We start from the raw sequence: 21,581 nt of genomic DNA, 5'->3' as shown, positions 1-21,581 counted from the left end.
GGTTGATCACAAGATTCTCACTTCCCATCTCACGCACTCAGCCAACTTCTCCAAAGAAGCAGCCGCCTGGATCACTTCCTTCCTCGAAGGTAGGGCCATGAAAGTCTTCTCGGGCATCGCCAACGCCACTCCCACGACAATCCACTGCAGGGTCACTCAAGGTTCCTGCACTGCACCTACACTCTATAACTTGTTCACCAAGCCCCTCTTTGACAAACTTGACTCATACGGCATCACCTACACGAACTACGCGGACGACACACAAGTACTTCTACCCCTCTCAGGCTCATACAACGAAGACGCAAAGGCTCTCCACACTATCTACTCCATCATCAAGGCATGGATGGCAATTAATGGCCTCTGCCTCAATGGTGACAAGACTGAAATCTTGATATTAGGTCAACAGAACACCTTAGACAAACTGTACACTAACTTCTCCATTGACAACTCCATCATCCCAGTGTCCACATCCGTCAAGACACTGGGAGTATACCTTGACTCTTCGCTATAAATGACTAGACAAGTCAGCGCAATCACTTCCGCATCCGCACACACCACCAAACTTATAAACGCCATCAAGCCCTACCTTTCTAAACCTAACTGCCTCTCCATAGCGAGGGCAACCATTTGAGCCAAATTGGACTACTGCAATGCTCTCCTAGCAGGCACATCAGCCAAAAACATAAATAGACTACAAATCACGCAGAACAACGCTCTCCGGGCCGCTCTTAGTATCCCAAGAAGAGAGCATATCACCCAGGCCAGGCTCTCAGCCCAATGGCTCCCAGTCAAAGAACGGATCACCCTCAAAATCCTCACCCTCACTCACAAATGCCTCTCCTTCTCCGCCCCGTCCTATCTTTCAGATACCATCCTCAAACCTTCCTCCACACGTCCCACCAGGACGCAATACGCTAACCTACTCTGCATCCCACGCATCAAAAAAGCCAAAGCCGGAGGTCTAGGTTTTCCCTACATTGCAGCACAGACATGGAACGCTCTCCCTTCAGACATCCGAACGGAAAACTCACTTCCCATCTTTCGCAGGAAACTGAAAACCTCGTTCCTTGCAAAATAACTAGCAAACTCTCAGGAAGCCATGTAAATATACTGCCTTGCTATTGTATATATTTCCTCTGTAATTTATGTACTACTTGTAACTACGGTTTCCTTTGCAACTAAGATGTCTGTAACAAGCGCCACGATGCTTCTGGGCTGATGTGCGCTCAACAAATTTGAATAAATAAATAAATAAATAAATAATAAAGCAGCAAACCTACGGAGTCGCAGCAGGCCTGGATTGCCACAGGGGGGGCTTGCACCAGTGAAGTAACTTGGTTGCTGCTCGCCCCCCACATCTACGCGCCCTTGCCACGAGGAGCAGGACGGAGAATCCACCTTCTACAATATTAAGGTGAGGAGAGGGCCCAAGGAGGAGGAAGGAGTTGAGGCCAAGGGAGGTGGGAAAACAAAGACAATCTGGTATTGAATCCAGCTCTCCTATATTGCACACCCATCTTTAACCAGAGGCCTTACCAAGGGACCGGGAGAGGGTTCGAGAGTGCAAATCATCCAACCAGGGCTGGGTGGCATCCCCGTGGATATCAGGTGAGCGTAACAGAACCCTAAGGACAACCCTGTCCTTATGGAACACCGTGAAGGGTGGCTTAACAGAAAGTGCCTGCAACTCACTCACTCTGCGAGTGGAAGTGACCACAACTAAAAATACAGTTTTAAAAGTCAACAGTCTCAAAGGACAAGAATGTAAAGGCTCAAACGGAGCTCCCATTAGAATTTTAGACCTAGTTCAAATCCTAACCGGGCACCTGGAAAGGCGATGGTGGGAACACATTAGTGAGCCCTTTCAGAAACTGAGAAATCAAAGGAATCTTAAAATAAGAACACTCCTCAGATGAGCGCTTAAATATGGACAGCGGCCCCAGGTAACCTTTAATGGTACCCACTTGCAGGCTCTTGTGGGCCAACGAAAGCAAAAAAGACAGAACCACAGGGATGGCACATGAAAAAGGATCCACATTCTTAACCCTGCACCAGTCGCAGAACATTCTCCAACGGCAACGGTACAGGGACTTTGTTGCAGGCCTTCTGGCCGAAAGCAACACCCCCATCACGTCTTCAGGGAGGTCCCAATCCGTATACCTCAACCGCTCAGAAGCCAAGCATGAAGGTTTAGGGACTTGACCTCTGGATGGAGAACCTGACCCCCCTCCCGTGAGAGCAGATCGTCTCGGTAGGGAAGACGGCGTGGAGGGCAGATGGACATGTCGAGAAGGTCCGGGTACCACGTTCTCCGGGCCCATGCCGGAGGAATGAGGATCATTCGGGAACCGAACCTCCGTAACCTCTTTCGCACTTGCGGCATGACGGGGACTGGAGGAAACGCGTACAGCAGTGGGAAGGGCCAGTCCACTATGAACGCGTCCCCTAAGGCTCCTCTTGGAGGAAATTCCCGCGAGCAGAATCTTTCACACTTACGGTTGACACTGGTGGCGAAGAGATCCACTTGAGGGGTCCCCCAAAGGACGAAGATCTCCAGGAGAATCTCCTGAGCCAACTCCCACTCGAGAGAGACCGTGCTCTGCCTGCTCAGAGTGTCCGCCGCCTCGTTTTCGTCTCCGGCCAGATGAACTGCCGAGATCGAAATTTCCTGCTGGATGGCCCAGAGCTAGAGCTGCATCGCCTCTCTGCACAGAGGAAGTGACCCTGCCACCTCCCCCCTTTTTGTTGAGGTAGTGCATGGCCACTGTGTTGTCCGTCGGAATCAGGACATTCTTCCCTCGCACAGTCCGCAGAAAAGCCTTCAGAGCTAGCCTGATGGCCCACAGCTCCAACAGATTGATATGGAGTCTGGACTCCGACGGAGACCAACGACCACTGACTCAACTCGTTGGCATGAGCTCCCCATCCCGTGAGGGATGCGTCCATCATGATCGTCACCTCTCGCAAGGGTAGCCAAAATGGAGCCCCTTCATCAGATTGCCTTCGACGGCCCACCACAGAAGATCCTGAGCGACCGAGGGCGGCACCTGAACGGGATCCAACATCCTGCCGGAGGACTGCGACCACTGCATCTTGAGAGCCCACTGCAGAGATCTCATCTGCAGCCTGGCCTCTGACACTAGGAGAATGCAGGATGCCATGAGGCCTAGTAACCTCAAGAACTCAAACTCCGGGAGACTCTGGGCATGTTGAAACTTGTGCACCATCTGTAGAATTTGATGAGCCCTCACCTGGGGAGGGAAACACTGCCCCAGGGATGTGTCGAGCACTGCCCCAATGTACTGGAGCCGCTGGGTTGGCTTCAAGTGGGACTTCTTTAAATTGAGGGAGAAGTACAGCCTGTGAAGGGAGTGGCAGGTGACTGACAGATGATCCAGGACTTGCTCTGGAGAGTGCGCCCTGATCAACCAATCGTCCAGGTAGGGGGTAGACGTGAATCCCCCTTTCCTGAGATACGTTGCCACCACCACCATGAGCTTGGTGAAGACCCTCGGGGCGGAAGTCAATCCGAACGGCAGGACCCGAAACTGAAAGTGTGAGTCGCCAACCACGAACCTCAGGTACTTCTTGTGCTTGTGATGAATCGGCACATGAAAGTAAGCGTCCTTGAGGTCGAGAGTCACCAACCAGTCCTGAAGTTGAAGGGCCTGGAGGACTTGAGAGAGAGTAACCATCTTGAACTTGTCCTACCTGAGGAGCTTGATCAAACCACGCAAGTCCATGATGGGTCTCAATCCCCCGTCTTTTTTCCGGATCAGAAAATATGGGGAATACCATCCCTTGTTCCTCTCCATTACAGGCACCAGTTCTATTGCGCCTTTCTCCGGCAGGGATTTGATTTCCTGCGCAAGGATCGGATCCGGACTCTTCAAAGAGAGATTCCCTGGTGGACTGTCGTGAGGCCTCTGCCGGAAAGAAAGACAGTAGCCGTGGGCTATGATCTCCAGAACCCACACATCTGAAGTAATGGCACGCCATTTTTCATGATGCTGCACCAGCCTTTCCCCAACTGGCGAACCATGGGACATGGCCTCAAAACTGAGCTGAAGCGGCTGTCACAGTGCCTGAGGGCAAAGAGGCAACTGCCCGAGCGGCTTTGGCACCTTGAGTACCTTGTTTTCCACCTCTGGTACTCCTACGTTGGCCTCCTTGACTTGCAGCTCCTCTTGATCTACCAAAGGTAGAGTAGTATCGAAAGGAACCCCCCTCCATTGCTGTCCCCTAGGACGAAAAGGCAGAGGTTGGCGAACTGCGGCGCTCAATGACTTCACTGCAGCTTTTGAGGTCTGCAACCTCTCAAGGCTCTCGTCAGCCTTGCTGCTAAAAAGATGGTCACCATCAAAGGGCATGTTGAGAAGCCAGGCTTGCACATCAGGAGCAAACCCCGACTTCCGCAACCACGCAAACCTGCACATCACGGTGCTCGCCGCCATGGACCGCTGACACAGTCTGCCACGTCCAGTCCCGACTGAACGGATTCACACATGGCACCCTTGCCATCCTGTACAAAGGCAAGAAAGCCAACCCGTTCCTTCCCATCGGGAATATGGTCCGCCGCCAACGAAACACAATTCCACAGAGTGAGAGTGAAACGTGCTAAGGCACACACAGAGTTGGCTGCCTTCAAAGCCATACCCCCTGAAGAAAAGACTTTCTTCACCCAACCGTCAAAATGTTTGTCGTCCCCATCAGGAGGGATGGTAGCGTACGACACGTTTTGCTGGGGCCGTAGCCGCTTGCACCACCAAACTCTCTGGAGTAGGGTGCATGGACAAGTATCCGGGGTCGCCACTGGCTGGTTGGTACCTTTTCGGCAACGACTTACCCACTGCCGGGAGACTCTCCGGAGCAGTCCAAGCCGCCGCCACCCTTCTTTGCAAGGCCATATGGAATGGCAGTACCGGGTCAGTTGGTGGACCTTGGTCCAAGATATGCCAGGTCATCCTGCAGAAAATCCACTGGTGGTGCAGACCACCCCAAGTACTCTGTCACCCTCGACATTAGCCGCCGGTACGAAGACTCAGCGTGCGTGCCAGTCTCAGGCCTACCAAACTCCACGTCCAGAGAGGTGTCCAGACCACTGGCGTCGTGCAACGACTGACGCAGGTCTTCCAATTGGCTGTGACCAGATAACAGTTCGCCAGGAACCTCATCAGGAACCAAACCTTCATCAGACCCTTCATCCACCTCAGAAATATAATCCAGAGGCTGGAATAAATCCCTGGAGGAGGGCACAGAAAAAGGGACAAACACATTTTTCGACTTGGCCAGAGCCTTCCTCAGGGTTTCCACCGATGCACGGGGTACCTCCGATAAAGCATCCTCGAAAGGCGTCGAGGGCATTGACAGAATTGACGTCGAGCGTGGCGCAGATGGCTTCGACACAGACCTCGAGGGCGGAGCCCCGAGCGTGTCCTTCGACGGCCTCGGTGCCGATGGCATCGACGTCTTCTTAGAAGACCTCACAAGCTCCGACGGTCTCGAGGGCGTCGAGGACCGGGACCTGGAGCGGGCATGGCTAGAGAGATCCACCTTGTCCGATCTGGACCTCAAAGGCTCCCGATGATCGCGCCGACCACCCGAGCCAGAAGGCGTGCGAGCGGTGGCCCTAGCACGTTCCCTGCCAGCTTCTTTCGAAGACGCGGAGGGAACGGAGCCCTGCGATTGAAAAATCGACATAATTTCCGTACAAACTGCATCCCATTCCGCAGGAGAAAAGTGCTTGTTGGGACAAGCAACCCGCCGACGGGCGGAGTCCTCGGACGAGGAAGGGGAAAACGACCGGTGACGGTGCTTCTGCGAGTGCCTCCAAGAGGCAGAGGAATGGCGGGAACCACTCCGGGACTGAGACCCCCCTGGACTTACGCCGACGACGCGGAGAGTCGCCTCTCGAATCATTGGTCTAAAGCCCAGCGGATTTCGACTTTCAGGGCTTGGAAACCCTACCGACAGAAAGCTTCTTCTTCCGCTCCCGCAAGGCCTTTGATGTTAACGACTGGCAATCGTCACAATCATCCGTGGCGTGGTCCTCACCAAGGCACCAGAGGCAAGCGTTGTGCGAGTCCGTAAGTGACATCTTGAAACCGCAGTCCCGACACTTCTTGAAACCCGGCCGCGGGGTAGAAGAAGACAAAGGCATGATATCTTCACAAACGAACAAGTTCGAAGAACCGATAGATAGAATATTACTCAGAAGAACCGAGGCACGCCGAGATCTCCGAAGCGAACACGTTTGCGGAAAAAACGGAACTGAGGCTATGGGCGTTGTGCGTCCTACTTATAACATCCGGTGATGTCAGCTCGACGCAGGCCCTCGAGGACAGCGTATCGACGTCATCGACGCAGGAAATTTTCAAAAGCAGCACAGCTGTGGTGATTACCTGTCATAGATGTGGAATACGTCGGAGGAACCAATCCCTTCGAAATGGTGTTCTAGATGCCAGCCTCGACCACACAAAATATGACCATCAAATACAGGTCAGAAAAAAGAAAGTCAGACAAGATATAGCAGATGCATTCAAAGACAATAGTGAACATGGAAGAGCTGAAGAGCTATAATTATATATCAAAACCTTAAAAAGATGATATCGCTGCTGGCTAAGACATCACAAAGCTAACAAAAAGAACTGTGGCTACATCTAGCAAATCTTGCTAGATCTAACAACAACTAAGGTATTTGGTCTGTGATGAAAGGTCCTGCTGAGCGGAACTTTCCCATTAACAGCGTAAGCGAAGCAAGCTGGGAAACCCATTACTCTGAGAAGTGCTGTTTCTGCTGATGAAATACACAAGAAGGATATTGTAGAATGGACATGCAAATCCACAGTCTAAGAAATCTCAAAGCTAATCGGGCATCTCCCAACCTCGAGAGCAATTGGCCCAAATGGCACATGTAATGGGCTTTTGCGGTTATCCCCCGGATTATGGGATAACGCATTACATACTCTCTTCTCCCACATTGGTCAGTGCAGAAAAGTCCCGGCAAGCTGAAAAGAAAGCATAATACTCTCGATTTACAAAAAAGGGTGTTGCGATGACCCACTTAACTACCAAATGCTAGCTATGCTGGATATTCCCGCAATTTATTTAGCTAAAGTCCTACTTAAAGAACTGAATCTGTGGATATATGATAAGATCCTCCCGCCTAATCAAACAGGCTTTAGACCAAAATCCAGCACGACACATTATTTGTTAACCTTGGTCAGTGCGATAGAATATGCTTGAGAGCACAGTCAGTTACCTGTATACAGAGCTTTCATTGACTTAAGCGCCGCACTCAACACAATACTGAGAAACCGGCTATGGAACAAACTCATAGCATGGAAGCTCCCTCTTGGTCTGCTGTCTATGATTAAGCTGCTTTATACCAATATGTCAGTCTGCGTAAGACTGGATGGTGAAGGGCGAGTAAGCGGTCACTTTCCAATGGTACGGAGAGTAAAACAGGGATGTATTTTGGTAGCCACATTGTTTAATCTATATCTATCGGATCTGGCAGTGGCGTTTAACTCAAAAAGAACATTCCCGCTAAAAATAGGACCCCTTCAGATCGACTGGCTAGGATATGCGGACAATCTGTTGTTGCTTGACTACACCCCAGCAGGTCGCAAGCTGGATATATTGGGCGTGCTTGCAAATGAGAATGGTATGCGGATAAATATAGGCAAAACTATATGAGCATAGCCGTCAGAGTAGAATTTAAGCTCACCTCCAGCTATGAGACCCCGATTCAGCTGGACAATGATACCATCATGGTAGAAGTAATGCAGGCCTATAACACTATTAGTGCTTGTGAAACATTTGGACGACAAGGTCACTTGAGGGCTAAACATCGCAAGTGGTCACATGATTATGCGTTCTAGAGACATGAGCGATCTGCCACAACCTGGAAACATAAAATCAAAATGGCTATCTGTTCACACAACGCAGAATGTGACCTGGTCCAGCTATCGACTCATAATAACAGTGGTGTTTTTATTCAATCCCTGCAATCACGCCAACAAGTCCCGAAATATATTGGTGCCTTACCTAATAGTGTTACTGTTAGAGAATATCTCCTGTTTCAGTTCAATGCTTCCGGCGTATTGACAATTATAGGTACACGATTTGGCATCCGTAGACTATGTGGCGAAGAAATGCTCGAATCTGCACAACACATTATGAGCTACTGCAATAGTGTGACCTTTCTTCGAAATCAACACATGAAAGCTTATAACATGAAATGGGATGAAGATGTTAAAGTAAAATGGAATCGGTTACTTGAGGGCAACAATCTCAATTTGATGTTTCATTTGACATTTTTGGCTGAATGTATGGAAATCTTAACCAATTTATCCGTTGGGATATTTTTATGTATTAATGTTCTTTACTGTTATTCATCTTTTTTGTGAAAAGGTTTATTGTAGCAAATGTGTCTATATGTTAATGTCTTTATATGCAAAGCTATCAGACGCTAAAAGCATATTATGAAATAAATAAAAAGATTGTTCCCAAGATATATGCCTACAATTTAGGGTCAAGTTTTAGGTCTGCATTTGATAAGCCATCAGGCCCTTGGGCTCGAGAATTCTTACTTCGAGTGATTAAAGAAGCATTGTAATCCTCTGAGACGGCCAAGTGCCATGAGTGCAATACGGGTTCCAAGTGGCAACATTGCTCCCCAGAGTTCTCATTATACACTTTAGCACCTGGTCATAGATATTGCTAGCCTCTTCCCGCTTTGCCACCTTGCACCCTAGAAGTGATAAAAGTCACTGAATTTCATTTTAGTAATTTTCTTAGAGTTAACATTCTGTAAAATTTCACCTGAAAACAAAAGTACTCCAAGATGGTGTTAGAAGTACCTCTCTGCCAGGTTGGATTTGAGAGGAATGTCACCCGTAACCATACCGTTTACCATATTCAATTACCAGGCGTTCATGAGGTCCATTCATGCGCTTACACGCTTATTTGCCATCATACTATAGCCAGACATGCTCAAACCAACATGCTCTAAGTGGAGGACATTTCTACATACAACTCCTTATCCCAGGTGAATTCCACTGCTAGGACAAATGCATTTCGGAACTGCATAGCGGGTCGCTATTACTCCAATGTCATTTCGAATGCCAAACAATAGCCTGGAAGACGGTCTCCTTTTATCCTTCTTGTATGGTGGGTTCAACCAACAATGATATCTATCCACACCTGAGGGCTCCAAGGGCCAACACTCCTGGACGCACAACAGATCTGCTTCAAAAATGGGAGAAACCATGGGTGAGTAGATTACCATGACCTCTAGAATTCCATGAAAGGCAAATAATTAGTTTGGTAGATACAGTCTTACTTGATTTGTGTCTCTAATGACTACACGCATTCAGACATGCCGCAACCCAATTCCAGTCTGTGCCATCCTGGGATTCCACATTGCCCAATAGGGATCTAATGGTATGTCTGCTGACTGAGTCGTCCCTTGAGCAGGTTATTGTTAGAATGGGAGGGGACTGCGACACCTTTGGAGCCTGGGAAATACAGGTTATTCCATGCCTAGCAGCAGCAGTAGGCAAGGTGTCTTTGGCTGATTTCCTGAGTAGGCAGCAATAGAAAAGCCCCATGAAAGCCGAAGCTGCTAAAACCTGGCCCAGGACCAAACGAGAGCCAAAGTGAAGAATAACCTTATCCAAACTCAGATTATTAAAAATGTCCACCTGCTTAATGTCCGCTGAGCCAAGATGTGATAGCGAAAGCACTTTGGTTAGTAACTTCAAGACTGCCAACCTATTTAGAGTCAGTTTATGCAGTCTTTCAATTACCAAGAGAGGTGTAGTTGCAAGTTCGAAGGCACCGATTTCAGGGATGTCGGAAGCTCTACTGGGCCCTTATTAATGAGATGTAGGTGGCGATCCTCCGTGGTTGTAAACTGAGGCAACCCCATATCAACAGTCTGGTGGAGGATGGGCTCCAGAGAACTCCTACCCCTTTTTTCACACACTCTAAGAGCGATCTGGTGGCATCCGGGAGTGCAGAGCACGAAGAGATCACTTCTTTCGTGGATTAAATGCCCTCTACTGGGCCCAGGAGGTGTGGGGTTCCCACTGCACCAGATCAGTACCGACTATGGTGACTGCTCCTGCATCTGCGCCACCCTCGTCATCGTTTGATGGGCCTACGATATCAGCACCATCATGCCGAGCTTCATTCAGAAACACAGGTATAGGAGTTTCCATTGGTAATATAGATTTCGCTAAACACTGGCCCAAGACCATAGGCTGTTGCTGAGTTTTGGGTTGGGGAGCCCTCAAGCAATGGAGCTCAAAAGGGAGGCATGGAAGTGTTAGATTACCGCAGACATTTTCTAGAGCCCTTGCCCAGATTCCTGTGGAGACCTTTTCTATTTTTTTATTTCTTTATGACAGCAGCTGCTGCTGCTGGCCTCTCCGCCATATGCTCAGTCGAATTAAATCTGGGTTGCCTCAGTGCCTGCTTTACTCTAGTTTCAGGAGCCCCAAAGATCGCAAAAGGCGCTCAACTTTCAGTGGTGGGAGCCACCACAGGAGGGCAGCTACAAGTAACACCCACCCCCCTCCCTTCTATTAGGAAGGCGTCAGCCCTTTGCATAGCATGGGAGTCAATGTGGGCCGATGCCTCCACCATAATCTCCTGAGAGTCTTCAAAGAAACTGACTGCAGCGTGAGCTAGTGGCTGCAAGCAGCAGCCACCCGCTTCTTCCCTTTCAGTGTCTGCACAGGGTTGAAGAGCTAGTGCCTGTGTAGGCAGAGCTCTTCAACCTGTAGGCCTGTGTAGGCAGACCGTGAACCCCCGTTATTGGAATGAAATCAGGCTTATTCACAAAGTCAAACAATAGGCACCACTGTGGGCCCTTTAAAAAGGGTTCCACAAGACACCTGTCCATTTAGGGCAGACAGCAGGTGGGCATTAGCTCGAAGGGCAACCGAGAACAGCTCCTGCTGATCATATAGTGCCCTTTAGGTCCAGTTGCGCGCCCTAACACAAATTACAGGGCACCACTGATTTTTTTGGTAAGGAGGCCCCTTCACCCTCTGCCACATTGCTGGAATAAACCTTGATAGGATCGGTGACCAAGGGTGACCGAGGCAGAGAAACTGAGTTGCAAACCTCCATGTTACCCTGTAATTGTTTGGCTGAATGGGGGGGGGAAGCCTTGAGTTAAAGAATCCTGCTTTATCAAGGCCATTAATGGGGGAGTGTAAAAAAAAAAAAAAAAAGCATTCATATTTTTTTAATTTTTTTATTTTTATTTGTTTATAGTTACATAGTAACTTTTACAAATGATTTCTTTGTGGTTTAAAACAGCATAATTAATACAAGTTTTACATAACAGCATAATTAATACAAGTTTTACATAACATATTTTCCTCCATACGAAATTCATATTTCCCACCTATAATTCAGTTTTTACAACGCTGTACAGTAAAAAGAAAAAAAGATAAAAATCGTTTACACAAATTCTGAATGTCCCTTATAACATATCCTGATACTTTCCAGTCATAAAAATTGCGTTAAATGCTTGATCGCATGCCCTGTAGAATAGGCCATTTACCCTTTATTTAAAGACAACAATAGGTCTTTAAGAACCTCATTACGGCAATCTGTAGTTTGATTCTTTTGCCGTGTAACATATCGAGCCACAAAAGATCTAAATCAACACATTCTGTATTTGTTACATACATGCTAAAGTGACTAATACGTTCGTTCCTAAGTCCGTTACACCTGGTCAGTAGATGCTCCAAGGTCTCCAGATTTTTCTTTTGTTTACAAAATCTACAAAAGGAATATCCCTTACTCTGACCACTTCTAATCTCATATACTCATGTCTCCAGGTTTTATCGGGAAATTTTAATAGATATGGTGCAAACTCCCCCATTTTTTTATATTCCGATGGTAATATAAAAGAGTCATCTTAACCTCTTGGACAGTTGAATTCCAATCGGAATGAAGCAAGAGTTTTTTTTATTTTCATTGGGTTCGTAATAAGTGCACCTCTATGGATCCCTAATTTGTCCAGAATTTCATTTGCTTCTTCCAACATGTCCCTGATGTACTTTGATGTAGGAGCGCCACTCCTAATGCCGCTGCCCATTATATCATATAGAGTAGTATCTTTGCTAATTAACAGCTTCCTGAATAGGGCCATTCTGCGCCATTCTATGGTACTTCTAATCGAATGTAAGCCAAGCTCATATCTTAATGCTACCAAAGGCACGCATTTTGGCAAGCAATGTATCATGGTTTTTACGATTTTGGATTCAAATGCAGTTAATTTCATCTGGCACCATAACGGTGCAAGTTCTAATCCATGGCACAGTTGAGGCACTATTCCTATTCTGTTTTTATACAAGCGAATACAGGGCAATAAAGAGAATTTACCATATTTTCCATCAACTTTACGTAGTTGAGAAACCATAGGAGTGATTTTCAATTCCAATAAAGCCCTAAAGTTTGCCTTGTTCTTGTTTCCAAAAACTGGGTAGCCTAGATATCGTATTACATTCCTTGTCGGTAATTATTCGTGATTTAGAAATAGAGTGTTCATTTTTTGTTTTTTCTTATTTGACAAACAATCGTTTTTGAATAATTTATTTTTAGTGCATTTTTGATAATGTATTCTTTAAAAGCAGTTAAGAGTCGTTGGAGGCCTATGGGGGTGTGATCATAGAGAGTCACGTCCTCTGCATAGGCAGTCCACTGGATCTTGGTTCCCTCCACTTTAGGTGAATTTACAACCAATTTTTAAAAACTCTATCCTACATCGAAGAAGTATAAATTGAATAAAGTTGGAGCATATATGCAGCCCTGCCTAAGTCCATTTTTAACCCTTATTTCCTGGGACAAATTTTCTTCCATACTAAGTCGGATCTTAATTCTAGAGTCCTGGTGCATGTTGTAAACAATTGACAATAGAGAATCAGGCATCCCAAGGTGTGTTAATTTTGTCCACAATATTGATCGACTAAATTGAAAGCAGATGTTAAGTCAATTGACGCCAAGTAGATAGGGAGATTTCCGGGGGTCCATGCCGCTCTTTGCAAATATTTATTAAAAGACCTCCTGCATCAGTACCTACATTCCTTCTAAAGCCAAACTGAAAGGGCGACAGAATATTACACAGATCCATCCAATTCCGAATACGCTCTAAAATTAGGCTTGCAAATATTTTGGAATCAACATCCAAAAGGGCTATTGGCCTATAGCTAGTTGGTAAAGCCCTGTCCCCTTTCTTGTAAATTGGGACTACGTAAGACATTCTCCAGCTATTTGGAATTAGATGTTTCTTTATGATGTTTTAAAAAAGAAAAATAGCATTTTGGCCCATAACTTAGCTTTCTCTTTAATAACCCTGTTGCAGAGCAAGTTTGGCCCAGGCGCCCTGGATGGAGAGCTTTTCACAATAATATATTCAATATCTAACACAAAAGGGAATATTCCATGTGGCATCCTCAGTCTCTGGTAACGGGACCCATACCACAGTTGGTGGAGGATACAGGCTACTAAAGTGTCCTTCCCACTTCTCTGCATTAACACAAGTTGTCAGAACTTTTGTTTGGGCTTGCCCTCCATTGTTAACCAGTGCCCAGAATCTGCGGGTATTTACATCGTACAACGCTCTTAGCATAGCCTCTGCATCTCCCTGAAGGAGCTTTGCGTTAATACACCTTAACTTCAATTTCCATTTAATTTTTATTTCGTGAAGTTCCTGGACTTCCTCCATTGTAGGAGGGCTTGCACAATGCCTACGAAAACCAGAGACTTCACAATTTCTTCCCTGCTTAAGTGTTCTCATTTCGACAGAGTATGCGTGCTTGTGCCCTCCCGTACTATTTACCTTATATTTGATTCCCGCTTTATCTCCGATTACGGATTCGATGTAATATCCAAAGGAGTCGTGACAGTACATTTTTTTTTTTGGGCATACATATTTTCAAAATCTGCCTGGAATAGTACATTTACTTTCTCGATGTTCGTTTTATGCCAGGAGATTCTGTTCAAATTGGTATTTGTTTCCACTCTTATGTTATAGTATTTATCACCCCCCTCATACGTGTCTACCCACAATATCATTAACATTTTATGATCACTCTCCTTTGTACCAATCAAAGCAAAATCCTGGGCAAGATTAAAAATGTTGATACTAACAAAGATATAATCTATAGTGGATGCAAACAAAGAGGGGTCTGGGATGCCCATTTACCATTAGACCATGTTGTTTTGTCCATCGAGTCTTCCATTAAGTCATTTACTCCTTGCAGGCCCCAACCTCCCAGGAAGACGGTCCATATGTCCCCCTGTTGACATTTCCGCAAGTCAATTCTTTCACCAATTTTACGACCAGACGTGTACTCATTTCTACCTTCGTCCAAGCATATTTCAGAATTATAATCCCCACACATGATTATGTGTAATTCCTCATTCATATCCTGACATTCTTGTATTAAAGTGTCTATGGCATCGATAAATGACTTTAGATCACCTTCAGGTTGCCAGTATATATTTATAATTAAGAGGAGTATGGGTTGCTTCCTGCAATGTATTTTAACAAAGGTGGCTATACATCCTTTACTTATATTAAAACATTTTAAGGTTTTAAAGTCAATATTGTTCTTCAAAGCAATTAAGAGACCCCCTGAAGGTCTCCCCTTTAGCTTTTTCTGTGCTAGTTCCTGAAATACAGTAAAACCATCTAATACTATTGGGGTAACCGCCCACGTTTCTTGTATACATAGGACAGAATAGGTAGAGAGCACCAAACATGTATCATAAGAGTATAGCAAGGCTTGCGATCCCCTAGAATTCCATGATAGGAAGCAGAGTTTTGCCATACTCTAGGTCGACTCTTTCATTCCTTGAATTTTGGAGATTGATTCTTGCAGAGTCAGTGCAAGCCGCCTTAACTCAGCCATCTCATTTAAATGAGTCTCTACTGTCGAGCTTCTTTCTTCTTCTCGATTTTTCCTCCCTTGCATCTCACTGGGATATCCTCCCATCTCTCTTCCCTGTTTTTTCCCCCGAGCCCTGACTGAAGTCTACTATGTCGTACCCAAATCGTTGAAGTGCCACTCCTTCCGTAAGTGCCAGTTCATATGTGGCTCTTGAGTAGAACACAATCCTAACACAATCGTATCGTGTAGGGTGTATGTAATCAATGAGCTTAATATCACTTGATGTAATTAGGGAGAGCCGGGGTATCTCATTGAACACGGAGAGTATCCGTCCTCTGTGTAATGAGGAGGGACCTCCTATTGTGAGCATGAAATTTAATATGATGCTAGGGTCATTCACGAATTTCGGCTCTCTCCATTCTCTTTGATCTTCTGGCTAAGCACTATATAGAGTTTGCTCTTGCTCCTCTATCCTTGAGTTTCTACTAGTTTTCCCCTCCCTATTCTTCCCTCTCTCGTTGTCCCTTTTCCCTTCCTTATCACAATTGTACTCCCTGCCTTGTTCATGGCCCTGCTTTATGTTCCACATTTCGGCTATCTCCCTAATCCGGTCTTTAAAATCCTTAGGCTCATTTCTAGATTTATTTACTATTGGCCCCCCGTCCTTACATTCCGCTCCCCGGTCCCTCCCACCTTCCTGTGTTTTAATCGGAACCATCCCTTGTTTCTGTACGATCTCTCGTGTATCAGGGCCAGCTTCATTCATTTGGGCCCTCTGTCCCTGCTCCTCCTGATTTTTATTTTCTTCCACAACTCCTTGCGAAACAAATCTCTGCTGTTGTCCCTCACAACCTTTATGAGCAAATGACGATGGTCCAGATGAAGGAGTAGATCCCAACGTAGAGGGGTTCTGCAGAATTTTGATAAGGGCCGCTTGTACCAATTTTTTAATATCTTCACTAGGTGTCATTTACAGCTCACTATTTGTATCCTCATTACCATGCTCTCCCGCGGATTTCGTCTCCTCAGACTGTTTAGAGCTAATAAGATCTTTTTGGCTATCTACTGCCTTACTGGGTATTTTGACGACTTCTGCTTTTTCCACCTTATCGGGGACTCTGTCTGCTATAGGCTTTTGCTTATTTTTTACACCAAAAAATTGCTGAATGCTCCTTTCCTCCTTAATAATTTCGACTTTACTTCCGTTCTGTTTCTTTTGTATTTATTATCATTTTTTTTATTTGCCTTGGACCCTTTATTTTTGGAATTAGCTTTGCTCATTTTCCCTTTATGATTCATAGCTTCTGATAGTGTATTCGTGGCTTCTCCATATTCCTTACTGTTATTCTCCGATTGGGTATCCACAGTAGTGTCCATTTCATTCTTTCTGAAAGAATCTCGTTTATCCCGTATTTCCTTCACCTCCAAAGCTATTTTGCTTTCTTCATTTAACTGGGTGAAGTCTAGTTGGCCTCCCTCTACTGATAGGCTACATATATCTTTAATGTTAGAGGAGGTATTTTTCATTTTAGGAGAAGGTTGATTTTACGATTTTTTAGACTCCATTGCAGTACTCCTCTTCTCACTCTTGGCTTTCTCTTCAGGGCCTTTGCTCTCATTTTCTTTTCTCTGCGTGAAACGACATACACATACAGTGTCTCTTCTTCCTGCTTCTGATCACCTCCATTTTCCTGATTTTGTATTTGCATTTGGGCATCCTCATCCTCCATCACCTTCAGTAGTGCTGATGGACTATCCAGCATTTTTCCTACTTTCTGCTCTGTGGTCATTGCTGTATTAATTTCTGTTTTCCCCTGCAGCCTCTCGCCTTGTTGCTCCACATTTTTAATTTTATATTGGTTAATTAGTATCATTCTTTTCAATTCATTAGCATCTTCCCAAATTATTTTCCCATTACATTCATTCTCGCAAGGTTCTTTTTCTGTTTGGGAGCCTTTATTAAGCATTATCTTATTACTCTTAGGGGGGTCTGTAGACGTTTCTTTTTTACTTATATTTAAGGCATGTACAAATCCCTCCAGCCTACTCATTTTTTCTATACACTCTACCATCATGTATCTTAACTCCTGTATCTCGTCATGAGTCCTTTCGTGCCCCTTATCCAGGAGGTTGAGTATCCTGGTTAGGACCGGAAAAGACTCAATTTCTGACATGATTTCACCCCCTTCTAGTTCCTTTTTGGTCTGGGTATACATCAGTTCCTCAGTCTCATGACTCCTAGGGGGAACAGAGTTGGTCGGGCTAGAGCATTTGTTTGGAGTTGACTTGCCATCGCCCATTTCCCCACCTACAAAAATGGCCATTGTTTCACCCATTTTGTTCTCATAATGGTCATGTTTTTTTTAAGATCTCGTACTCGTCCATTATTCCAATAGTGGATTTGTGTAGGTGTACATTTTCAAGTCCACCTCCCCTAGCAGGAGTGGAAGGGCCAGTAGACAGCCCGACCCTTCTGTCTAACTCTGCACTTACTGCTGGGGCCAGGAGGGACCTGTCCGGCTGAAGTGTGGAGGGCAGGGAATCATCCATATTTAGTACCGACGGTCTTACCGGTATTTCTTGCATGCTTAAGAAACTTTTCTGCGCTGTCTGTTCAAGGAGGTCTGTCTTCTTGAATGATTCCATTTGTGCCATTATCCGATCACTAACTACATTTGTTAGCGGCGGAAAATCTACACCACTTAGTTCCCATTTGTCCATCTCAACCACCCCAGGGCACCCCTAGTATCTTCATCATTCATTTTAGTGGGGAGGGGACTTATCACTAAGGGATTTATTGTCTGTGTAAATACAGAAGACCCACTTGCAATGATTGTATTTTGCCTCGTCAATTTACCTCTTGTGTTTTGCTTCTCCACTTTTTTATGGGCCCCACACTGTGTTGGTATTGTGCCACTCCTTAGGGTTCCCACCATACTCCCCGTACAGGAACACCCTCTGACCAGAGAGGACACAGGACTTTTTTTTTTTGCCGCCTGCTACTATGCGGCGAAGTGAACAAGCCCTTCGACAGAGCCCGAGATACAAATTGATATTTCAATTGCGATACCTCTCGTTCTACCTCTATGACGGGGACCAATTACAACCTCTCTCACCTCTCTCACTCGATGCTCGTAATTACACGAACAGCATTTCGTGGCCCGGACCCCCAGGACAAACAGGCAAAACAGGCAAAACAGGCAAAACAGGCAAAACAGGCACTTAGGGGACTTAATGTATACTTGAAAAGTATATATGCATATTCAGGTATTCAGGTACTAAATGCCTCACTCTAGCAACAGAAAAAAGCTTAAATAAGTCCATGAAAGTCCACTTGAAAATCCACAGAAACACAGTCATCACAAGCACGGCAGGCACAGCAGGCTCTCCCCAGGCGAAACGGGCACTTCCAGGCACTTCTCGGTGTGCGCGCGGCAGTGCCTATTTGACAACGTTTCCGGGTTTGTGGGCGGGGCTTGTCTCCTGATGCTGCCTGGAATCAGAAAGTGAGCGTTTCATATTAGGGCCCGTCTGGTTTTCAGACACAATGGTTTAGGGTTGAAGGAATGGGGGACCAGATGCCCTCCTCATTAAAGAAAGAACCAAGTTCCAGATCTGTGATTTCTTTGAGGATTACCTTATTTGTACTTCGACGGGCCAAGAAGGAATGATTCTCCGTTAAGTACCCCTCAGTGGCAATGACGAGTGTGGTGTGGTGCCGTTTTGGAGCGACCCAGTGGAGAAAGAGGGCCCCGGTTGCTGTTATTCGGGAAAGAAAAAGATTGACATTGGCACTTCTTTAAGTGAAACACCCCAAGCTCTGGATCCGCCTCCGGCACCCAAGGAGGGGCTGATTTTGGGGTGCCCATTTTTGCAGTGGTAAGCCTTGATGTTGACGCTTGACTGGGTGCGTGGAAGCAAACTTGTTTCAAGACAGGTGAAGAAAACAAAGGAACTGCAACTGCTTTGGAGGGAGAACTCCAATGCCCCGCCCCCCATTCCGTAATTAATGATAGTCGAGTTGGATTAGAGATAGCAGCGAATTTCGTTTGATCCTCCCACCACTAATTCAAGGTTTGTTTCAAGTTCTGTTTCATACTGCCGGTATGAAGGATGGCCTAGCTCGCCTACCAGGGTAGAACTGCTGGGTAGTAACAGCTGGTTATCCCACGCTTGGGGGATGTATGGATTGGCGCAGCTGGGTATGGAGTGCGCAACTGAGCGAGTGCGGAAATCGCTGGAGGTCATAGCAAAATCAGATCAAATTAGATGAAGTCAGCTGATCACAGTGCGCGTTGTTCAAAAAAGTCAGAGCCACTCAAGGGGCTCCCCAATTTTACAGATTGAACCGAGGTACTCACAAGTCTTCTCTGGGGCCACACGCAACTCCAGCTAGCAATTGCCAATAAATGCAGGACTCTCCAGAGCTCCACGTAGAAAAACGTTTTGAAACCCGCTCTGCCTCCAGAATCAAGGGTAGTAGACAGACTGCTGCTCACATGTATTCACTCCTTCCACTGCTAATAACTGCAGACTGCCTTAGCCCAAAATCTTCCTCCCCCCGGAGTCTAGCCTCTTAATCTCCCTGTCCGGGTGTAAGTAGGGGATGTACAAAGTTTTCAGGCTTGCCGTAGCAGCCTGGAACATCAGACTCTCAGGAGAGGCAGTTGAGGAGAGGAATGCCGGGTTCGAAGGTGCCTGTTAGGCAGAAACCTGTGCAGTTCCCTTTGGGAACACTGCAAAAGATTTAGGACTACATGTGTTAGCAGTAAACCCACTTGGTAGCAGTCTGTACCACCCAGATTTACCTGGTAGCTGTGGCTGAGCAGTCAGACTTCCCTCAAGAAGATTTAGGCAGTATGCAAAGTATACACAATATGTACTCAGACACAATAATACAAGCAAACACTGACCAGAGCTTTGGTATCAAAGTATATAATTATTTATTTAAAAACACACTGTTTGAAACACTCCAGCACTCTTATTGTAAAACACTCTAAACACAGTTACTATTATGATATATACAACCCTTATTCCTTATTTGGTAAGTCTTTGTTAGCACCACTTATTTTCATAAAGAGGTGAGCGCTTAACTATAGATGGCACTCCAATAAGTTTATGAAAAAGGGAGGGAAAAAGACAGAATATGGAAAGGTACACCACTCTAAGATTTAGGAACACTATTACTTAGGCAGAAGAGCAAAAGTCACTTGTGAGCCAAAGTCCATAGGCTGGGCCCACTCTTAGAGAGAGCAGAGCACAAATGCGCCCAAGATCACACAGTTACACTAGGCTTAGAAAGTCTTGCAGAGAGTTCGAAAAGAGTTTAGAGAGGCTCAGAAAAGTTTAGCCAGGGTGTCCCAGGCTAACCCAGGTTCGAAAGCCGGGGGCTAAATCTACCCCGTACAGTCGGTGGCAAGGGAAGTCAGGCGGAACACAGTACCTTAAGTGGGAAGGATCCTCCAGCGGTGGCAGTTGTTCCTGGCAGCAGGTGCAAGTCTCGTCGTCCAGGCGAAGAGAAGATCTCGACTTGGAGGAAAGATGAAGGTCGTTGCACTGCCAGGGAAGAAACCAGCCGCAGAGTTTTCCGGTTAAAGGTATTACCCTTTATTTCGCGGTTGTGGTAAAACGTGGTATTCCAGTTGCCGGGGTGCTTGGCACAGGCAAGGTGGCCACGAGATAAGTCGGGAAGGCGAAAAGACGGTGAAACTGGTTATCCCCACCAGTCAAAGGAAGAAGACTCTCCGGCGGGAGATCTCCTCTGTCGTTGGGAAAAGTGGTGAGACGGTCCAGCAGGGCTCCACCGGTGGTGTCGTCGTGGCAGGTCGGCTCAACTTCTCCCTCGTCGGATTCTTAGGTCCTGTGGCGACTTCTGAAGTTCCAGTCCCCAAAGCCCTGCTTTTATGCAGAAAACCCCCATTCACTCAGCCTAGCTGTCACTCAAACATGCTAAGTGGTGAGCCGGCCGGCTCACCACTTGTGCCAATCAGGACGGAGTGCGACTTGAGTTGCCTAGGCAACTCAGCCCAGGGTGCCTAAATCCCCCTCCACCCCTCCTAAGTACCCCAGACAGAGTGGCACCACTTTGGAGGGCTTCTGTGGAGAAGCCCGCCAAAAAGTGGAACAAAGGGCTCGACTTGGGTTGGAGTCACAGAAGAGAACACAAACTCCATTTTAGAACAGAGTTTTGGCAAAAAATACCAACCGGAGAATTAATATTAATTAAATAAATAAACCGGCGGTATGTTCGAGGCTATCGTAATTAAATAAATAAAGATAGTAGCCTCGAACAATATGGGAAAATCTCATAGAGAAATATTCGCGGTTGAATATCAAAAGTAGTATCCACTGCCACCAGCCAAAACTCGATCAGGGGGGACGGAGACGTGCCCCCTCGACTAACAGACCCCGGGGCAATCGAATTGTCCCGGCCAGTACGTCCACAATATGATGGTTTGTACTGGTTCTGTTCAGAATTCAAGACTAGTAAAGTCAATGGTGACTTTACATGCCCTGGGAGACAGTAGTCAGTCCCAGGGTATGGAGTCTATACTGGGGGGTCACTATGACACCCCTGTGTTACTGCACTGAGGGTGCTGTGTAACACATCACAAAAACATATGAAGCCCTATGGAGTAAAAGACCCCATAGCCCATTAAACAC

At 46.3% G+C, this 21,581-nt stretch overlaps 1 protein-coding gene across 3 annotated transcripts in view; it reads right to left on the bottom strand.

Annotated features, from left to right (window-relative positions):
• Positions 1–21,581, bottom strand: part of USP40 (ubiquitin specific peptidase 40) — a 2,045,603-nt gene that overhangs the window by 121,514 nt on the left and 1,902,508 nt on the right. The window lies entirely within an intron of this gene.

This window comes from Ambystoma mexicanum, chromosome 9 (genome assembly GCF_040938575.1).
Source record: "Ambystoma mexicanum isolate Mex_15411 chromosome 9, UKY_AmexF1_1, whole genome shotgun sequence".
Lineage (NCBI taxonomy): Eukaryota > Metazoa > Chordata > Amphibia > Caudata > Ambystomatidae > Ambystoma > Ambystoma mexicanum.
Note: the sequence above shows the minus strand (reverse complement) of the source record. Positions and strands in the feature narration are given on the sequence as shown.